We start from the raw sequence: 20,063 nt of genomic DNA on the forward strand, positions 1-20,063 counted from the left end.
AGAATCATTTGTTTGCTTAAAGCTATCCTTTTCAGAATAGCTCTTAACTATTGATTTCCCCAGTCTGGCTCCCAGATTATCTCTTCCAAGTGAAGAATATGTTTCTTCAATACTCTTAGACAATTCACGCTCCTGCTGTGCAGGAGTGAATTCCCAAAGGTGTTGGTGTATAGCCACCGCGGCTGCCTTCCCATTTATTCTACTCAATATAATCGTTGATACTTGGGCAAAATTCTATGGGCAGCGCATTTGTGCCATGTGTGGTTTGTCTGTATGTGGCAGAATTTAAAAAACATGAAGGATTGCAAACAAAGAGGGAGAGTAAAGGGATTTTATCCACCTCGGTGGACGGAAAAGTACTCCTGATCCCCTGGGATAGGTAAATATATAACAAAAAAGAAGGAGTACCACCATACACAAAGCTCAAAAGAGCTGTTTCTTGTGGGATGGAGTTCTAATGAGAGAAAAGAAGAAGTCCTTCTTTGTTTTTAATAAACCCCTCACTCACCGACCTGGTCGGTGACATGCTTCATCATCGGGGCCACTTTGACAGCCGAGTGCCGTCAAGGTGTGCTGCGATACCTGGAATACAGTGGAGCGGGTATGTGAGTGATGAATGCAAAAAAAGAAGTAGGTGAGTTAAAAGTTGTCCTGGTATGGCTTAACTTTGAAAACTTTATTCTTAAGACTACTGGACAATAATAAAAACAGTGTATGTGTCGATACAGTAAAGGTTTAATTATGACCAAATGTATCTGAAATATGTGTGCGAGGTCTACATGTTTCAAACCCAGTGGAAATTACCGTTTTTTCTTCAGGACCAAAAAAGGGGGATTGGGTGGTCAGGGTACACTAACGTCCTGCCATACCATCAATCCCTTGTTCCCACGTAACAAAAATCGTTACAGGGCAAGAAAGGTAACCCAACAGTGGTTATGTTTGATAGCAAAAAAACTCCTAAATAGGGGTTGTTTGGCTGCACGGGTTAAGGGGGAAGGGAGGCCACAGTAGGAAAAACATATTCGTTTTTGTGGACAGATCAGGCCATGTACCTGCATCACCCCTCCTTGCGCCCCTTTATGAGCCCGCAAATAACTGGCAGAGCTGTTTAAGCGCAGGAAAGTGCAAGTCCAAGTAAAAAACACTGACACTGGGAAAGTGAAAATGGTATCTGCAAGAACTGCCTGGGTCCAAAGATTGAGTACCTGGTCAGAGAGAGAATTTAGGAAAAGAAAGAATTTGGGCCATCTTACAGAGCGCCTGTACACAAAAGGTAGAACCTGGGAATCCCCAAACCTCCCCCTCCCTGCAACCCCCATTCTCCCTCCCAAAACTGCAGACATCTAATGTCGCGGGTGCGACTGCAAGACTGTCAGTCCTGTCAGAAGTTGTGGTCTAGTGAAGCTGTAAACAGTAGCTAATTATTACAACCTTTAAGAACAGAAACATTTGTGCATTAGTGCACTGTTATGTTTGGCCTGCTCTGCTTTGATGTCTCTCGTACATTCACATCCTGTTAAGCAGGTACTTCTATTCTCATGCCCCTACACATACTTACAGGGAGCTACCTGCAAATCAAAATTTCTCTTCAACTTCCTCCTAGTGCATTTTGAAATGCCGATGATCTTAAAACATCCCGTCTGCTTACCTGCTTGCCAGCACTTCACCCGGGACCAAGGAGCTAGGACTCACTGCCACAGGCTGCATCCCGCTACCAACGCGCACCCAACATCCTCTTCAGCGCCATGAGGCGCGTGTTTTAAACCTGAAGCGGGCTCCCAAATCGCGGGATGCCCGTCTGCATACCTGCTTGCCAGCTCTTCACCAGGGGGCTAGGACTCACTGCTCCAGGCTGCACAGGGCTCCCAACACACACCCATCATCTTCAGTGCCAGGATGCGCGTGTTTACTACCTGAAGCAGGCTCCCGCACTGCGGGAGGCCGGTCGGCATACCTGCTTGCCAGCTTTTCCCCTGTGGCCAGCGGGCTAGGACTCGCTGCTCCAGGCTGCACTGTGCTCCTAACGTGCACCCAACGTCATCTTCATCGCCAGGAGGTGCGTGTTTAAAACCTGAAGCAGGTATTGCCGATACACAATTGAGAAGTTCATCACAAAGTAGTTCTACAGGTTCATCCCAACCAAAATGCATAAGACATTCACAAGATTTCTTCCAGACTTTACAGTAAGAAATCATTGGTCCTGAGGAGAATCCCCACATTGCGGGAGATTCGAAAAACGTAGACCACAGTTGTGCTTAGGCCAATCAGATTTGATTCATTCTGTTGTTACATTTTGAATTGTGTTGAATTGGGTTGAAGGCCTTATATTCGAAGTATTGTTTTTGTATCTATGAAATATGTAATTAAGAGTGCCTTACCAGAAAAAGGGTATCGTGAAGCTACCCTAGGTGGGCATGTGTATGGATGATGCGAGAATGGACGGATGGATGTGAGGGCTAGTCTAACAGATGTATGATTCCGACACAGTGTGTATGTTGTGTACAGAGTATGTATTTTAGAGAGTGAATGTGAAGTTAAATTTCAAAAGGGGCTCATAAAAAAGAGAATTTAGAGCAACCCTAATAGTTAGTGTTCCTAATTTAAAGCAGTTCCAAGAAAATTCCTGTGAAGATATTAAAAAGTGTTATAAAATAGAAAAAGTTTTTTGATTAAACTGAAACAGAAAAAGTGTTTTTTGAAAGCAGTAGTTTGATTCATTGCTTATCAAATTAAGGACAAAAGAATAGTGCAGTACTGGCAATTTGTTTTGTTTATTGATATTGAGGCTTGGCCTTGCTGCGCATAAGCCAAACCCTGTGTTGTTTTTTTTTTTTACTGTGTTCAGGTCCTAGTATGCACATGGTTTAGCTCCCAGACACCCTCTAAATAGTGACTGTTCTGGCCGTCCGAGGCTCGCACTCTAGTATCAAATGCCATTGTGGTAGTTGGGTTGTTTAGATTTCAAACATTTTCATAAAACATCCTAGATGCCCTGGAAACACTTATCTATTAGCCATAGGTTACACACTTAATGTCACATAATATTACAGATCATCTAAATATAGTCTCCTTGAACGTAAAGGGCCTTAACCACCCTATCAAATGTCGGAAAATCTCCGATTATGTAGCTAAATCTAAAGGTGACATCATCCTTCTACAGGAGACAAAACTATCCAGTAAAGACTCAGAATTCATTAAACACAAATGGATTTCTCATGCTTCTGCTCTCCAGCGCAGCACAAACAAGCATTTACAATGCAATGGTCTCTGCATTATTAAAGGTAGAGCTATTGTCATTGCTCATGACTTTTTTTTAAATCATAAATAAATGGCATTGTCATTTACATTGCCAATAGCTTAATCGTTATATAAGGGATATGCTACTTACCAGTATGCATCTGTTCTTGGCATAGAGGGCTGCAGAGTGGTACATTATGAATAGATCGCCATCTGGTGTTGGGCTCGGATGATTGCACTTGTTTTTCTCTTGGAGAGTCTTTTGTCTCTTGGTGACTCCTCCTTTGGTTGGTAGTGCGCATGGGCATCGGCTCCATCCTTAGATTGTTTTGCCATAGTAGGGTTAGATGGAGTAGTATGATAGAATACAGATAGAAATGCCCATGTAAGTGTATCTAAATAAGATATTGTTGGAACAGACACAGGTTTCCGGTGAGGCTGGGAGGGCATGTACCACTCTGCAGCCCTCTATGCCAAGAACAGATGCATACTGGTAAGTAGTATATTCCGTTCGAGGCATATGGGCTGCAGATGGTACATTATGAATAGACGATACAGCAGTTCTCTCCCTAGCGGTGGTCGCCTGTGTCCGTTGCAACAGTCTGAAATAAAGTCTTTAGTACAGCTTGTCCCACTCTAGCTTGTTGTGTTGTGTGCACATCTACACAATAGTGCTTTGTGAAGGTATGCGGTGTAACCCAGGTAGCTGCTTTGCATATGTCATCTAGTGGAATGTTTCCTAAAAATGCCATAGATGCTCCTAGTTTACGTGTAGAGTGAGCTCTAGGAGGAACAGTTAATGTCCTCTTTGCCTTTAAATAGCATATTTGTATACATTTTACAATCCATCTGGCAATGCCTGCTTTAGAGATGGGATTGCCCTTATGTGTAGGAGAAAACGCTACAAATAGCTGTTTTGTCTTTCTGAAAGTTTGTGTTCTTTGTATATAATACAATATTGCCCTTCTGACATATAATGTGTGCAGGGCCCTTTCCGCTACCGTCTGTGGTTTTGGAAAGAAGACCGGTAGTTCCACTGACTGATTGATGTGGAATGCTGAAATTACTTTAGTCAAGAATTTTGGATTTGTTCTAAGAACCACCTTGTTTTGGTGTAACTGCATGAATGGTTCTTGGATTGTAAACGCTTGTAACTCACTTACTCTTCTGAGTGAAGTGATAGCTATGAGGAAGGCCACCTTCCATGTGAGGAATTGTATTTCACACCTATGCATAGGTTCAAAGGGTGGTCCCATTAGTCTGGTAAGTACTATGTTGAGATTCCAGACTGGGGAAGGTGGCAGTCTTGGTGGAATGACTCTTCCCATGAAAGCTTTAATTGCTGGTACTTTAAACAGGGAAAGATGTTGCCTGTTTTGTAGGTACGCTGCTATAGCTGCGAGATGCACTCTGATCGAGGTATATGCTAAGTTGCATTGCTGCAAGTGTAGTAAATAGCAAATAATCTGTTTAGTAGATGCGTCCAAAGGGTTGATGTGGTTACTGTTACAGTGTACAGCAAACCTTTTCCATTTTGCTGCATAGCATGCTCTGGTGGTAGGACGTCTTGCTTGTTTAATGATTTCCATACATTCTGGAGGTAAATCTAAGTATCCAAACTCTATGTTCTCAGGAGCCAGATCGCTAGGTTCAATTGTTTGGGATCTGGGTGCATTATTTCTCCATGGTTCTGTGTAAGGTGCATGGGTAATAATTTTAGCTTTTGATGTGGCACCTGTGAGAGTTGCAGTAGCGTGGTGAACCACGGTTGTCTTGCCCACGTGGGTGCTACTAGTATGATTGTCATTGAGTGCTGTTGCAGTTTCCGAACCACTAACGGAATTAGTGGGAGAGGGGGAAAAGCGTAAGCAAATTTGTTGGACCAATTTATCCATAGTGCATTGCCCTGGGACCTGTGGTGTGGGTACCTGGATGCGAAGTTTTGGCATTTTGCGTTCTGATGATTGGCAAACAGATCTATTTCTGGTTGTCCCCATCTTTGGAAGAATGGCTGCAGTATTTGGTTGTGCAGTTCCTATTCGTGTACTTGTTCTGACTCTCTGCTTAGGATGTCTGCTATCTGATTTTGAACTCCTGGTAGGTGTTCTGCTAACATATAGATCTTTTGAGGAATGGCCCATCTCCAAATGTCCTGTGCTAGTCTGGAGAGTTGGAGAGAGTGTGTCTCCCCCTGTTTTTGAATATAATACATTGCAGTCATGTTGTCTGTTCTGATCAGGACTGCCTTGTTTGTTATTTGCATCTGGAAAGCTTTAGGTGCTAGAAATACTGCTAGTAGTTCCAAGTAGTTGATGTGCAGTTTCTTTTGCTGCACACTCCATTTCCCCTGCACTGTGTATTTGTCCATGTGCGCTCCCCATCCGGAGAGCGATGCGTCCGCTGTCAGTATCGCTTGTGGAATCGGTTCTAGGAACGACCGTCCTTTGGAAATGTTTGTTGTGTTCCACCACTTCAGAGAGCGATGCGTACGGTCGTTTACCAGCACCAGATCTGTAATCTGACCTTGAGCCTGATTCCACTGTGTTGCTAGACACTCCTGTAGTGGACGCATTTGTAGTCTGGCATGTGGTATTAGTAGTATGCAGGAGGACATCATGCCTAACAGCTGCATAAACACTCGTGCTGGTAGTGAGTGTTGTGGTTGAAATCTTTGTATTAACTTGACCATTGTCTGTATCCTGATTGGATTGGGGTATGCTTTGGCTCTTTCTGTGTCTATAGTAGCCCCCAGGTATTGTTGAATTTTGTTTGGTTGTAGGTGTGATTTTTTGTAGTTCACCGTAAACCCTAGGTGGTGCAGCAATTGAATTGTCTTCTGTGTGTTGTGAAGGCATTCTTCTTGTGACTTGGCCTTTGTTAACCAATTGTCCAAGTAAGGGAAGACATGTATTTGTTGTCTTCTTAGGTGTGCTGCCACCACAGCTAGGCATTTTGTGAACACTCTTGGTGCTGTTGTGACACCGAACGGAAGGACTTTGAATTGATAATGTTGTCCTTCCACCACAAACCTTAGGTATTTTCTGTGGGCTTTGTGAATTGGGATGTGAAAGTAAGCGTCTTTTAGATCCAGTGTAGAAAGAAAGTCCCCTTTCTTCAGTAAAGGAAGTACTTGTTGGAGCGTGACCATGTGGAAATGTTCCGAATTTATGTATGCATTGAGATGTCTGAGGTCCAAGATTGGTCTTAGGGACCCGTCTTTTTTGGGGATTAGGAAGTATAGAGAGTATACTCCTGTCCCTTGTTGATGTTTTGGAACCTTCTCTATGGCATGCTTTTGTAGTAGTGATAGTACTTCTTCCTTTAACAATGTCAGATGGTCCTGACTCATTGGACGCTGTTTGGGGGGGATGTTTGGTGGGGTAGCAGTGAGTTCTAGGCAATAACCATGTTGGATAATTTGTCTCACCCACTTGTCTGATGTGATGTTTTCCCAGACAGGTAGGAACTGTGCTAGACGTCCCCCGACCGGTGTTATGTGGTCTGGGGGAAGTTGTATTAAGTCACTGTTTTGAGGTTGGGGAGTTGCGGTTGTTATTATTTCCGCGACCCCTACCCTTGTTGTTGTTACCTCTGTAACTACCTCTTGAATTACCTCTGGGTGACATTGGCGTAAAAGAGGTGGATTGCTGACTTGTTCCTGTACTTTTTGAGCCCCCTCTATAGGTGGATCTACGAAAGGAACCCTTTTGTGTTGGCTGTTGTAATGCTCCCATTGACTTAGCCGTTTGTGTCCTTTTTCATCTTTTCTAAGGTCTCATCTGTGCTTGAGCCGAAAAGTGTCTTTTGATCAAAGAGTTGGTTCAATAAAGATGTTTGTACTTCTTGTTTGAACCCTGAGACTCTAAGCCATGCATATCTCCTTAACATGACACTGGTGTTGATGGATCTTGCTGCAGTGTCTGCTGCGTCTAGGGCACACTTAATGGAAGTGTTAGTTATTATCTTTCCTTCCTGTATTAGCTGATCTGCTATCTTCTGATGTTCTTTGGGGAGATGTGTGATGAGTTTTTCTAACTCATCATAATGTGCCCTGTCATAACGTGCCAGTAGCGCTTGTGTATTGGCTATACGCCAGCTATTTGCCACTTGTGATGCCACTCTTTTGCCTGATGCATCTATTAATTTTGACTCTTTATCAGGTGGAGGGGCCTCTCCTGTAGATAATGAGTTCGCTCTCCTGCGAGCGTTTGAAACTACAAGCGAGTCCAGAGGTACCTGCCCTTTGATAAATATTGGATCCTTTGGAGCCGCCTTATATTTCTTATCAATTCTTAGGTTTAACACCCTAGCCCTCACTGGGTCTTTGAATATGTCTGCTGTGTGACTGAGAAGACCCTTTAGCATAGGTAGAGTACCTGATGTTCTTTGTGCAGTAGGTAGTGTCTCTAATAGGAAATCCTCTACCTGAGGTTCTGTATGTAGATCTACCTTATGATATTGTGCTGCCCTATTAATGAGCTGTACAAACCCTGTGTTATCAGGTGGTGAAGGCGTTGAGGGATATAACTCTGGGTCGTTGTCATCATCTGACCCTGCGTCATAATTTTCCCATGGATCATCCTCATCTGGGATAGTGTCCTCATCCCCTTGAGGTTCTCCCTCCCCTGTATCACTGTCTACGTCTGACTGAGGTGTAGATGGTCTTGGTGTAGAAGGTGGGGGAATATTTGGCATAGTGTGAGGAATAGGAGAAGAGGGTGTGACTTTAGGTCGAGGAGAAGTAGGAGGAGTTGTATTTGTCCCCAGTGTTCTCTTTTTAGAAAGAAGAGATTTGTCTTCTAGCTGTTCATTCTTCCTCTTCTTCGTCACTCCTTTGCCAGTCTGTGGATCGATAAACAAATTCTTTTGTTTGGGATCTGTTTGCTGCTCCTGTGTCGGTACCGAAGCCTTTGGTTCCGAAAGGTGCCTTTGTTTTCGATCGTCAATTTGCGGTGTTTTCAGCACCGAGTGTTTGCTCGATTCCGATTTTTTCGGTGTCGAGTGAGTCTTCGACGTCGAATCATGTTTCGGTTTCGACATGGAATGTTTCGATGCCGAGCTTTCCCTTGCATGAAGCTTCGGCGTCGAAGTCGATGTCGACCGCTTCTCGGATCCGACATGGTGTGAGAACGAGAGTTTCGGTTTCACTTTCGGTTTCGTTGCCGGGCCCGAAGGCGGGGCGTCGGAAACTTTTTTCTGCGGTTTGACCGGGCTCGAAGGCGGGGTCGTTACCACACGGGGTCGGTTTTTTGGTAAGGGGACGTCGTCACTCACGGTTTGTTGCATGTCGAGTTCCTCGACATCCGACTCGTCCCCTTCCGACCCCGACTGATCTTCCTGATCCTCTTCTTCATCGAGGTGCTGGTCTTCGAACAGCTCTGGGATCGCCTCCGACTGCATTCTGGAAACCTCGTGTCTTCGAGCTCGACGGTTTCTAATCGTCGACTTGGAGGAGAATGCTGCGCAGGCTTCGCAGTCCCTGGATTCGTGTTCAGGCGATAGGCAGAGGTTGCACACCTCGTGTAGGTCCTTGTGTGGGAACTTAGCACCACACGTTGGACATTTCTTAAATGGAGTCCTTTCCATGGACTCCGGGCTTGACCACGTCGAGAAAGGCCTCCTGTTCGTCGACGTAGATCGAAGTTTTTCTTCGATGTTGGAGTCGAAACGCGTCGGAATGGAAATGAAGTCGCGTTCGATAACAATACCGTCGAATTGGAAAGGGAATACGCGCCGAAAAGTCACTTCTTTCCGAAGTCGATCTGGAGCGCTTCAATCCTCATCCGAACCCGATGGAGGAAAAAAACAATCTAAGGATGGAGCCGATGCCCATGCGCAACACCAACCAAAGGAGGAGTCACCAAGAGACAAACGACTCTCCAAGAGAAAAATAAGTGCAATCATCCGAGCCCAACACCAGATGGCGATCTATTCATAATGTACCATCTGCAGCCCATATGCCTCGAACATGGCATTGTCATTTACAATGCCAATAGCTTAATCGCTCGCAAATGCATGACCTATTGCATTTACACCCACACAAAGCCATCCACACAAAGCCACCCACACACACATACAGAGCCACCCACACAGAGCCACCCACACAGTCAGTCACATAGAGCCCCCTACACAGAGCCACCCTCATACAGAGCCACCCACACATAGAGCCACCTACAAAAAAAGCTATCCACACAGAGCCAAACACACACACACAGCCACACACACAGAGCCACACACACACACAGTGCCACACACACAGAGCCCCACACACAGAGAGCCCCCCCCCACACACACACAGAGCCCCACACACACACAGAGCCACACCCACATACACACAGAGCCCCCCACACACACACACACTCAGAGCCACACACACACAGAGCCCCACATACACACACAGAGCCCCCCCACACACAGAGCCACGTGCAAGGGATAGCTGTCGCACTGGCCACATGGGCCTGTTGTCAAGTGCCACGCTACCTCTGTAAGAAAGTCTGTGTTAACCATCGTGCTGCGGAGAGCTACGACAGTATCATAGCCAGCAATGCAACTACGGAAGAGTCAGCCAGAGCGCCCTGACAGATGGGCAGACCCTGGCAAAATAAACCAATAGGTAGCACTGTCAGCAACCCAGCCATCCCAACAGTGGGCGGTGACTACCGCAGTGCCTTGTGACCAAAATACACCAAAGTGCAAGCTCGTTGCCAGCCTGCAGAGGGGGCTGCGCAGCACTGTAAGAAGAACAGGGCAAGAGCAGCCTTTCCCGGGACAACCAATGCTCTAGTGGTCACAATTCACTGAACACCGGAGGGCACTGTTCCTTTGACATCTTGAATGGGTTACTGTGCACCTATCTGTTCTGCTCGCTGCAGGGATCTAGGGTGTAGTTACCTGTGTGCGTAGTGGGAGAACTAACACCTAATTAATTGGGATACCCCTCTTGAAAATGAGAAACGTTATAGGGCTGAGAATATGTGCAGGGTTCTTCTGCCTTAGCTTACCTCTATCGGACATAGCCTTCCCTTGCCCCACTACCTCGGGGAGGCTCTGCTGCGCTAAAGCCCTGTGGTGGAAGGAGAGCACCAGGGTCTGGGTCTTCCCTCACACCAGACCCGCTGCCAGTTAACTGCCCCAAACAGCAAGACAGACCAAACTCAAGCCTCTTGCCCCTCTCGCCCCTCCCTCGGTGGTAACTCCCGGCCACCATTAGAGGCGAGCGGAACAATACGTGCGTGGTAGAAGCAAGGACTAGTGGAGCCGGAGGGGACGGCACAAGGAAAACACTGAGGGGGTGACAGACAAGCCTCGCATCAACCACCGTGAGCAACCACCCATTTCAATATTATTCTGCCACGTCTGGTTCATTAATACAGATTCCCACCCTCCGTCTTTCAGCGCAGAGTTGAGCACCCGAGTTCGCAGCAAGCGAGGCAAAACCACAGGGGGTTTGAGAGGGGGCTGGCAGTGAGATCTGAGACCAATTGCGCGCCCCTAGGTCTTTCCAATGAGTCTGTCAACAAGGCCATGTTATGTCAAAGTACCCAAAACTGCCAGCCACTACGGCCTTACCCGAAAACATAGCCAGCAGTAGCAGCCGCTCCTCCGAGGCAGCTATCCTTCCAGTCCCGAACTAGGGGCTGGTGGGGGGGGGGGGGTGGTCAGCAGAGCCTTGAAAAAACTAAGTTCCACCCAAGCCTTGGCAGGGATTGGCTGCTGCATTCCATGGGCGGTCTCACACACGCAATACTGCGAGGGCGAAGGGTAGCATGTTACCCCTCCCGTCACATATTCTTGTTATGGGACTGGAGAAGCAGCTTGTCAATCAGTCGGCCGAACCCGCCCATGCGTTCCCCTCTATTCAGCAGGTTAGGGTTAGCTTTGGACTTTATTTGGCCTCCGTCCAGCTTCAGGCAGCTATAGGTGGCTCTGGGAAGAGTAGCAGCGCCGCCCAAGGGTCTCAACAGCTCTCGTCAGTGCCACGCTTACCGCAAGGGGAACTATTCCATTGCATTGGCGCCCTACGGTAGTTTAGCACTACTAGTGGCAATTATGTATATTCACCCCCTTTAAACAAGCATCCCTCAGACACGGGGACATGAGCGCCTGCAGAGCCACAAGACACACAACCACGTTTCTCCGAGGTGAGGCAGGAATGCCTCGGAAAAACCATTGTCTTTTTGCGATTCGGGGGGGTGGTTTTCCTCTTCCCATTGGCCGGAAGGTAAAATTCCAGCCAATGGGAAGAGGAGAGAAAGAAAACAAGAAAGAACCTTAAAAAAACGCCCCCGAATCCGAAAAAGACGGGGCTTGGACCGAGTGACGCCCCTCTCCTCCAATGGCTGGCCAGCATTTACTAGGCCAGCCAATGGAGAAGAGGGGCAGGTTCCAAGCCCCCCTCTAAGAGCAGTGTGACGGAGTCCTCAAGCTAAAAAGGGGTAATTACCCTAAAAGAAAACAAATCTAATATATCACTTGAATCTTCTCTCATGATGAGGAAAGTAGGCTCCTAGTTACACACCTGTGTAGAGCAGTTAACATCATTTATGTGGTAAACATTTATGGCCCAAATAATGATGAACCCAATTTCTGGAAGACTTACCCCAAGATCACCTAATCATAGTAGGAAGAGACTTTAACCTCTCATTAGACCCTCTAATAGATCATCAATCCACTTGCAAATATCACCCGACAAAATCTCATGGCATTTAAAAAAAGATTTGCTCCAAATTTAACCTCAAGGACACCTGGCGCCTTCAACAGCCTGATTCCAGGTAATGCACATTTTTCTCAGCATCTCATAACACGTATACAAGAATCAACTATATATTATTATCAGGCTGATTTACACAGCTAATTGATCAGTCTAATGTCTCACCTATACTTGTGTCTGATTACTCTTGCATTAACACCTTACTAGCAGGTAATCAGACTTGTTCCTCTCTTAGAAGATGGCGCTTTAATAATGATGGTTTAACTGACCCCAATGACAGAAGGAAAATTGAAAAGGAGATCTCGGACTACCTCAAACATAATGTCCTACCTGACTCAAATCGGAACACTCTTTGGGATGCCCTGAAAGCTTCTCTAAGGGGGGAAATCAAAACGAAAATCAAAACAGCCTATAACGCTGAACTACTCAAGTTAGAACAGGAAATTAAACAGCTGGAAGTATCTCACGCCAAGTCCTTTAACAATAATATCCTCAACCAATTAACACAAAAGAAATATGAATACAACAAAATCCGAAGAGCATGTGCAGGGGTTTGGATAAATAAATGTAAAGGTCTCAAACTTTGTGAAGCTAATAAAGCAGCTAAAATGCTTGCGTCCTACCTCAAACACAGACAAAATTAATATATCTTCTCTTCAATCAAAGACACAAACAACCAAACGCACACTAAAATGGTTTCATTTCTGGTCTCCCCCGTCCAGCATAAATCGAGTCAAATCAGGAACTATGCGAGGACATCGCAACGTTCTTCCTGAATAAGGTGGAGGTCATTTTTTCGGCATTTAACCACTCAAGTTACGCAGAGCCGGAGGTCCTGCCGGGAAGAACAAGGCAAACTAATGACCTCCCTCCCCATGTCTTTGATGATTTTGCCGATATCTCAATAACGGATAATAAGAAACTCCTTAAGGCAGCGAGATTAGGTGCCCCCTTTGATCCCGGTCTCGGTGATAACACTCGCCCGACTCCTGTTGCCCTTACACTCACCTCCCTTTTTACTGTAAATTTTGAAATAGGGCACTTCTCCAATATAGTGGCAATTCGCTTCAATACTAGCCCTGTTAAAGAAGCCAAATCTTGAACCCAAAGATCCAAATAACTTCTGACCGATTTCCCGACTTCCACTACCAGAGAAAATAATTGAGAAGACAAAGAATGGGCAACCCAGTGCCTTCATATGTGATAACCAAGTGTTGGACCCTATGCAATACGGTTTTAGAGAAGGTCACAGCTCCGAGGCAGCACTAATCAAATCCATGGAAGAGATTAGGGAAGCCCTGGATAAGGGAGGGAAGGACGCCCTGGTGCTGCTCGACCTGTCGGCAGCCTTTTATACGGTCCATCATGACTTACTGATGGATCGTTTGTCGGCATGTGGGGTTCAAGGGAAAGCCTGGAAGCCCCTAAATCATTTCTATCTGGGCATTCCTAAATAGTCGCGCTGGATAAATTTCACTCCAAACCTTTTCCCTGCCTCGCAGAAAGCCACAGGGGTCTTCGCTTAGCCCCCTACTTTTCAATGTGTACGTCTCATCACTTGCCTCACTGATCAACTCCTTTGGTTTTAGTCTACCATCCTACACTGATGACACAGATCGTTGTGTCGCTGCAGCCAGGTCAGGGTTCTGAACTAGATATTCAGTTCCACGATTGTATGGTAGCTGTGGGGAGTTGGATGACACAAAACTGCCTAAAGTTAAATTCAGGCAAGACAGAGGTCATCCTCTTTGGAAATGATTCCAATTTTTGGACCCCTAATCTGTGGCCAATAACAATGGGCACTCTTCCTACATCATCAAGGAAGGTAAAAATACTTGGGCATCATGATTGATGACAAGCTTCATTTCGGTGACCAGATCAATACAATGTCATCTGCCACCTTCCATGTGCTTAGGATGATCCAAAAAATGTGCCCCTTTTTACCGGCTGACTACCAGCAAACAGTGGTCATGGCACTTGTCCTGTTTAGGCTTGATTATTGTAATGCCATCTATCTGAGCCTACAGGAACGCTTCATGAACAAACTCCAACTGCTGCAAAAAGCGGCAGCAAGGTTGTTGTCAGGCACACCCAAATTTGCGCCCATTTCCAAGGAATTTAGTAAACTTCACTGCTTACCAGTCGGAAACGGGTGCGCTTTAAAGCCCTGCATACAGTTTTTGAGGCATAGGCCCTGAGTATCTGAAACAGAATATTCAATAGTACTGGCCGAAAAGGACCCTGCGTTCCATGGAAGCCAAATTGGTGAGAGTACCACTAACAAAAAAAGCCTCCTGGGGTGGAAGAAGCTTTGTCTTGCGTGCTGCAAAAGCTTGGAACGACCTTCCTTTTTACTTGAGAACCAGCACAGATCTCCTGACATTTAGGAGGAGTCTAAAGACCAGGATTTTTAACCTGTAAAAGCAGTCTACCGTTTCTTTACCCAAGGGATAATAACTAGCGCCAGGACACTTCCGGGTAACCGCTGCGCTTTATAAGTTCCTATAACATAACATAACATAACTAAATCAAAGGAAATACTAGACTGGTTCAAAAATGTTTATCAAGCCCTATATCGAAACAACCAAGTTTTTAACCTTGAAAAATGAACAAAATACCATGAAAGACTAAATCTCCCTAAACGATCCAATAATGAAAGAACCACTCTTGGTGAACCTATAAGTGAGCTGGAAGTGTCTGAAACCATAAATTTCCTGAAAGATAAAGCACAGGGTCCAGACGGGTTTACAGCCAAATTTTATGAATCGTTCAATGAGCTTCTCCTACCAACTATGTGAAAGGTATATAACAATATAGCTAATTTAGGCGTTAGGTCCGATTCAATGGCAGAAGCGAACATTGTAGTTATTCCAGAAGAAGTTAAAGACCCTTTGCTTCCCAAAAAATTATAGACCGATTTTCCTCATCATTGATTGTAAAATGTATGCGGGAAATATTGGCCAACAGACTTAGGACCAGATGTAGGTCGCCCAATACCGGTCGGTAACAGCCGAAATGACCGAATTTCGGCTGTTACCGACAGATATTGGGCTTTCCAGATGTAAGTGGCATATTTTAAGGATTCGGTAAAATACCAAATTCTTAACATACCGATTCGGTAAAATACCGAATTCAGGATGTAGGAAGCACTCAAGTTAGTGCATTCCTCAGTTAAGGATTCGTTATTTACCACCAACTAGAAGTTGGTGGTAAATAATGAAAACCCTTGAAAAAGCATTTTTTTTGCTTTTCCAACAGTGCCATGTTGCAGACATACATGCCCTTAGGGGATGTATGTCTGCAACATGTGCACCCATACACAATTGAGGAGTGCAACAGGGTGTCAAAGTGACACCCTGCCACCCTTCAATGTTTCCCCCAATTACCAAATCGGTATTTACTGATTTGGTAATTGACATTCATTCCTATGGGCCTCCATTTTTTGATCGAACTGCACACCAACACGTGGGTCCAGGTAAAACTCGGCAACGGCACACACCTCTCCAGGCGCATCCCGACCACCAACGGCCTAAAGCAAGGGTGCGTTTTAGCACCGACCCTCTTCAACTTATTTACAGCCGACTTACCACCCGCCCTAGAAATCTGCAATGGGCACGCCCCACGCTTGGGAGGTAAAGCGTTGCCCAGTATATCTTACGCAGACGACGTGGTCCTGGTCAGCCACACCAAAATAGGTCTCCAAAACCTCATCAACGTACTGCAAGGATATGCCGAAGCAAACCGGTTAGAAATAAATCTTGACAAGACCAAAGTTCTGTCTATAAATGGGAACAAAAAGCTGCATACCTGGTTCCTTGGAACAAAGGTTGTCGCAAACTGTTTAGAATATAAATACCTGGGCATATTGTTCAACAAAGGAGGTCGCCTCTCGAACCAACTAGAGGGAATCAGGAGGAAAGGGATGCTGATAGCGACCACGCTCAAACAGCTAAAGTCTAATCTAAATGGTCCTACTCTACTCCCACTGCTCCGTGTGGTACAAGTTAAGCTAGAGTCATCTATTACATACGGCAGTGAGGCTCTAAAAGGCAAAGACGCGAAACTGCTGGACACAACAATTGCAAAGGCCTATCGACTTCTCTTTAACCTGCCAACCTATACCTCACAGGCCCAGATCCGGCTAGAGTTTGGACTGACCTCCCAAAACCTTGCGAGGAGAGGCGCGTACATAAAGTGCTGGCAGAAAATCAAGAACTCGCCAGAAAATTCACTTAACCATCTGCTATGGCTAGACTTAAGCAGGTCTCTTCAATTGCCGGCGAAAACTTTCTTAGAGGAATCCCTGACTGTCACAGGTCTCAAAGAACTATGGGAAACTCCTTTACCGCATGTGCAGTTCAAGCGTGTTGTAAACAAGAGCATAAAAAGTCAATCGCACTTGGAAGATAAAGCGACTTTTTCACAAAGGCGACACGCATGGATGACTCTGGCCACATATAAATCGCCTGGGCGACAGGCATACTTTGGTCTGGGGTACGGCAGGAAATCAAAAGAAGCCTTTTTAAAATACAGGCTAGGAATTTTACCCTCTATTCCACATCTGCAACCATGGGTGAGAAGGGACTGTGGGACAAAATGCAGGCTGTGCGGGGCAGAAAATGAAGATCTCGAACACCTATTATGTATCTGCCCAAGGCTGAAAGAGGAAAGAGTAGCCCTGTTAAAAACTGCCTTCAACGAACAAAAAATCCGCACACGTAGACAAGCGGTTCTTGCTTGTTTTGACCCAGGCCTTCCCCCACTAAACAGGAAGTTGGTAAAATTCTTGAAATGTCTGGAACTGAAACTAAAAAATCTGGCAGAGAGCACCAGAATGGACTAGTTGAAAAATGGCCAAGACTTTACACCATGACCACATACCCGTACCAAAACGTTTTTATTAAGTTCTCTTGTTTTAAAAAATAATATATCTTTCTTTACAATCTTTTATCTGAATGCATGAACTATCAATGTACTTTTGTAATGGTTTTAATTAACGTAAAAACAATAAAAATACTTACTTACTTACTTACCATAGGAATGAATGGCAATTACCAAATCGGTAAATTCCGATTTGGTAATTACCGAAACTTACTAATTCGGTAATGTTTTCGGAAAAATTACCTACATACCATTTGCCTGTTCTTAAATACCGAATCGGTATGATTCGGTATTTAAGAATCAGAAATCTGGGATTACCTACATCTGGCCCCTAATGCTTTATTTTTTTTTTTTGTAAATTCAATATTTTTTATCTCTCCAAACCCAGAATATTAAAAACGCGGGAGACAAATAAAAAATATATAATTGAGTTCCACCGTAAGGGAATGATTTCGTGGAGTTGGTCAGATAAAGGTTGGTGCCCCATTTTCAACCAGTAAAATGTACCAGTTGGATTTAATAAATAAAATGCGGTATGCACGTAGAGTCCATGAATTTCTCGGTATGTTACATTTTACAGCATGCCAGCTGGAGTTTTAGATTACTTTCTTCAACTCGTCGTAAATGACCAGCACAAAAGCACCACCCATCCCTCGGAGAACATTGGACCAGGCACCCTTGAAGAAAGCCTTGGAACCTTCGTCACAAGCAATCTTTTTCCAGCAGTCGATGGTTCCAGAGTACATGATATCCGCTGCTTTTCTGCCGGACTGCATCATCATATGACATCGGACCGTGTTGAATAGATAAGAAGTAAATCCTGCCACTGCTGTCACTGACTGGGCAATCATCCACCTGACAAAGATGTGAGTATTTTTGGGATCGGGCAGCATACCTTTAGCCGTGTCGTAGATGCCGAAGTAGGCCGCTCCGTAGATGATGATACCCTGCACAGACACGTTGAACCCCTGGTAAAGCCCCTTGAGGCCATCCGACTTGAAGATCTTAACGAGACAGTCGCCCAGACCCTTGAACTCTCGGTCTGCTCCGCCTTTCCCCACATCGGCAGCCAGACGGGTACGGGCAAAGTCCAGAGGATAGACGAAGCACAGAGAAGTGGCCCCAGCAGCGCCACCGGATGCCAAGTTACCAGCGAAATAACACCAGAACTGGGTTCTCTTGTCCACGTTGTCCAGGAAGATCTGCTTGTACTTGTCCTTGAATGCGAAGTTGAGAGCCTGGGTTGGGAAGTACCTGATGACATTGGCCAGGTTACCGCGCCAGAAAGAGATGAAACCCTGCTCCTTGGGGATACGGGTCACACAGTCCATGATTCCCTTGTATTGCTTGTCTGCGGTAATCTGCTTACTGGCATGTTGGACCTGCAGCAACAGCTTGACCCTCTCGATAGGTGCCACTGCGGTCTTGGAGATGGCTGCGGCCACTCCGCCGGCCAGAAAGTCCTTGGCAAAGGAAATAGCGGCGTCTGTCATGGTGAGGGTTGGTGATTATTACTAAGTTATACTACAACTTATAAGCAACTCCCAAGTAGGTTTTATCAAGCACCGCATGTCCAATAACAATACCCGTCTTCTATGCAATGTCCTCAAAAATGTGCTTTTTAACAGCTAGGGTGGTCGACCTTGAATCTGGGGAACTGTGTTAAAGTCTCAGCAACAACGCTTAACATCCTTTGATTCTGGGCAAATCACTTAATCTCCCCGTGTCTAACAAAAACAACAACAAAAAATTAATGTGTCCTCATGTAACACAACTGGTGCTATGTAAAGTGCTATGATACCTGATACCTTCGGGTCAAGTTCACATTTTATAAAACTCCCCACCCCATCTATAACTATAACCCTAGACGCAGAGAAGGCGTTTGATAGGGAGTCGTGGCTCTTTTTAAACCAATGCATGCATTACTTCGATCTCGGTGAGCCCTTTATTAAAATGGTCATGGCCTTTTACGCGAAACCCTTAGCACGCATCGTCATCAGCGGCTCGCTCTCCGAGTCCCTCACCCTCCAACAAGGTACTACGCAGGGTTGTCTGCTTTCCCCTTCTCTTTTCTTGCTAGCACTAGACCCCTTCTATAAGACATAAAACAGAATGCTGATATCGCTAGAGTGAATTTTAATAACATTAAAGTTAAACTAGCTGCATACGTAGATGACATCCTGATAGTCACAGAAAATCCTGAGCCCTCTATTGTAGCCCCGATGAACACAATAAGCATCTAATCCATACACTCAGGTTATAAACTGAACAGGGACAAATGTGAAGTAAAACCATTAAAAATTCACTTGACAAAAGAGATCTTAGGTACATCTGGTCTGGCGTGGCAACCCGGTTACATAAAATATTTTGGGATTGAGTTTGGCTGCAACATTATTGACACACTACTCCACAATGAAATTCCACCCTAGAGAAAATCAAGAAGCTACTAGACAATTGGTCCCCCAAATTTATCACTTGGTGGGGCAAAATCGAAACGAGAAAGATGATTATCTCGCCACTAGTTAATTACCTCATCAACATGATACCCATTGTACTATCAGAGGATTTTCATCACAAACCAGACAATCTCATTTATAAATGTATCTGGCAAGGTAAAAAAGCTAGAATTGCCGTCAAGAAGCTCAGGCTAGATAGAGCTTTAGGGGGGCGTTAACCTGGCCGATTTTAAATCATACCAATCTGCATTCTTAGCATAACAGGGTTCATACTGGTTCTTTACTCCCAGCAATTACGTTCCAGTTTGATTGGCAGTAGCAAAAAGCCATATTAGGCAATCTAGACCCCCTTACCTTGCTGACTTCCAACTCCATAAAGCTAACTAGATCTAGGTCTATATTCAAAAATACAAAAAAACTCACTCTTATAACTTGAAAAGAAACTCAACTCAAGCATCAGACTCTCAAACTTTGAATCATTATGAAACAACCATAATATTAAATACAAAGGTAAACCCCTAAAATGTAAGCACTGGATCAACAAGGGTTATGTTGTGCCTGGGTTCTCCTCCTTTCCAGTTGCTCAGCCAGAGTGAGTGTTATGTCTGTGTGGAATGTTGGAGTGCGTGATGTCAGAGAGTTCAGAATGTGAGTGTGCCTGTGTGTCTGTGGAATGACAGTTGATAAGTGTGGGCTGAGCAACTAACACCTGGCTCCTGGTGGGACCTTAAATGACTATCTATGGACCTTGAATTACCATCCTCTGTAACTAACATGGA

The 20,063-nt window shown here is 45.1% G+C and overlaps 1 protein-coding gene and 1 pseudogene across 2 annotated transcripts in view; both read right to left on the minus strand.

The window, feature by feature from the left end:
• The window catches only part of GTF2A1L (general transcription factor IIA subunit 1 like), an 871,572-nt gene that overhangs the window by 69,684 nt on the left and 781,825 nt on the right, over positions 1-20,063 (minus strand). The window lies entirely within an intron of this gene.
• Positions 17,167-18,347, minus strand: LOC147709171 (ADP/ATP translocase 2 pseudogene; annotated as a pseudogene). The gene has a single exon (XR_015296684.1). The product of XR_015296684.1 is annotated as an ADP/ATP translocase 2 pseudogene (transcript).

The sequence above is a fragment of the Lissotriton vulgaris genome, chromosome 6 (assembly GCF_964263255.1).
Source record: "Lissotriton vulgaris chromosome 6, aLisVul1.2, whole genome shotgun sequence".
NCBI classification, from domain to species: domain Eukaryota; kingdom Metazoa; phylum Chordata; class Amphibia; order Caudata; family Salamandridae; genus Lissotriton; species Lissotriton vulgaris.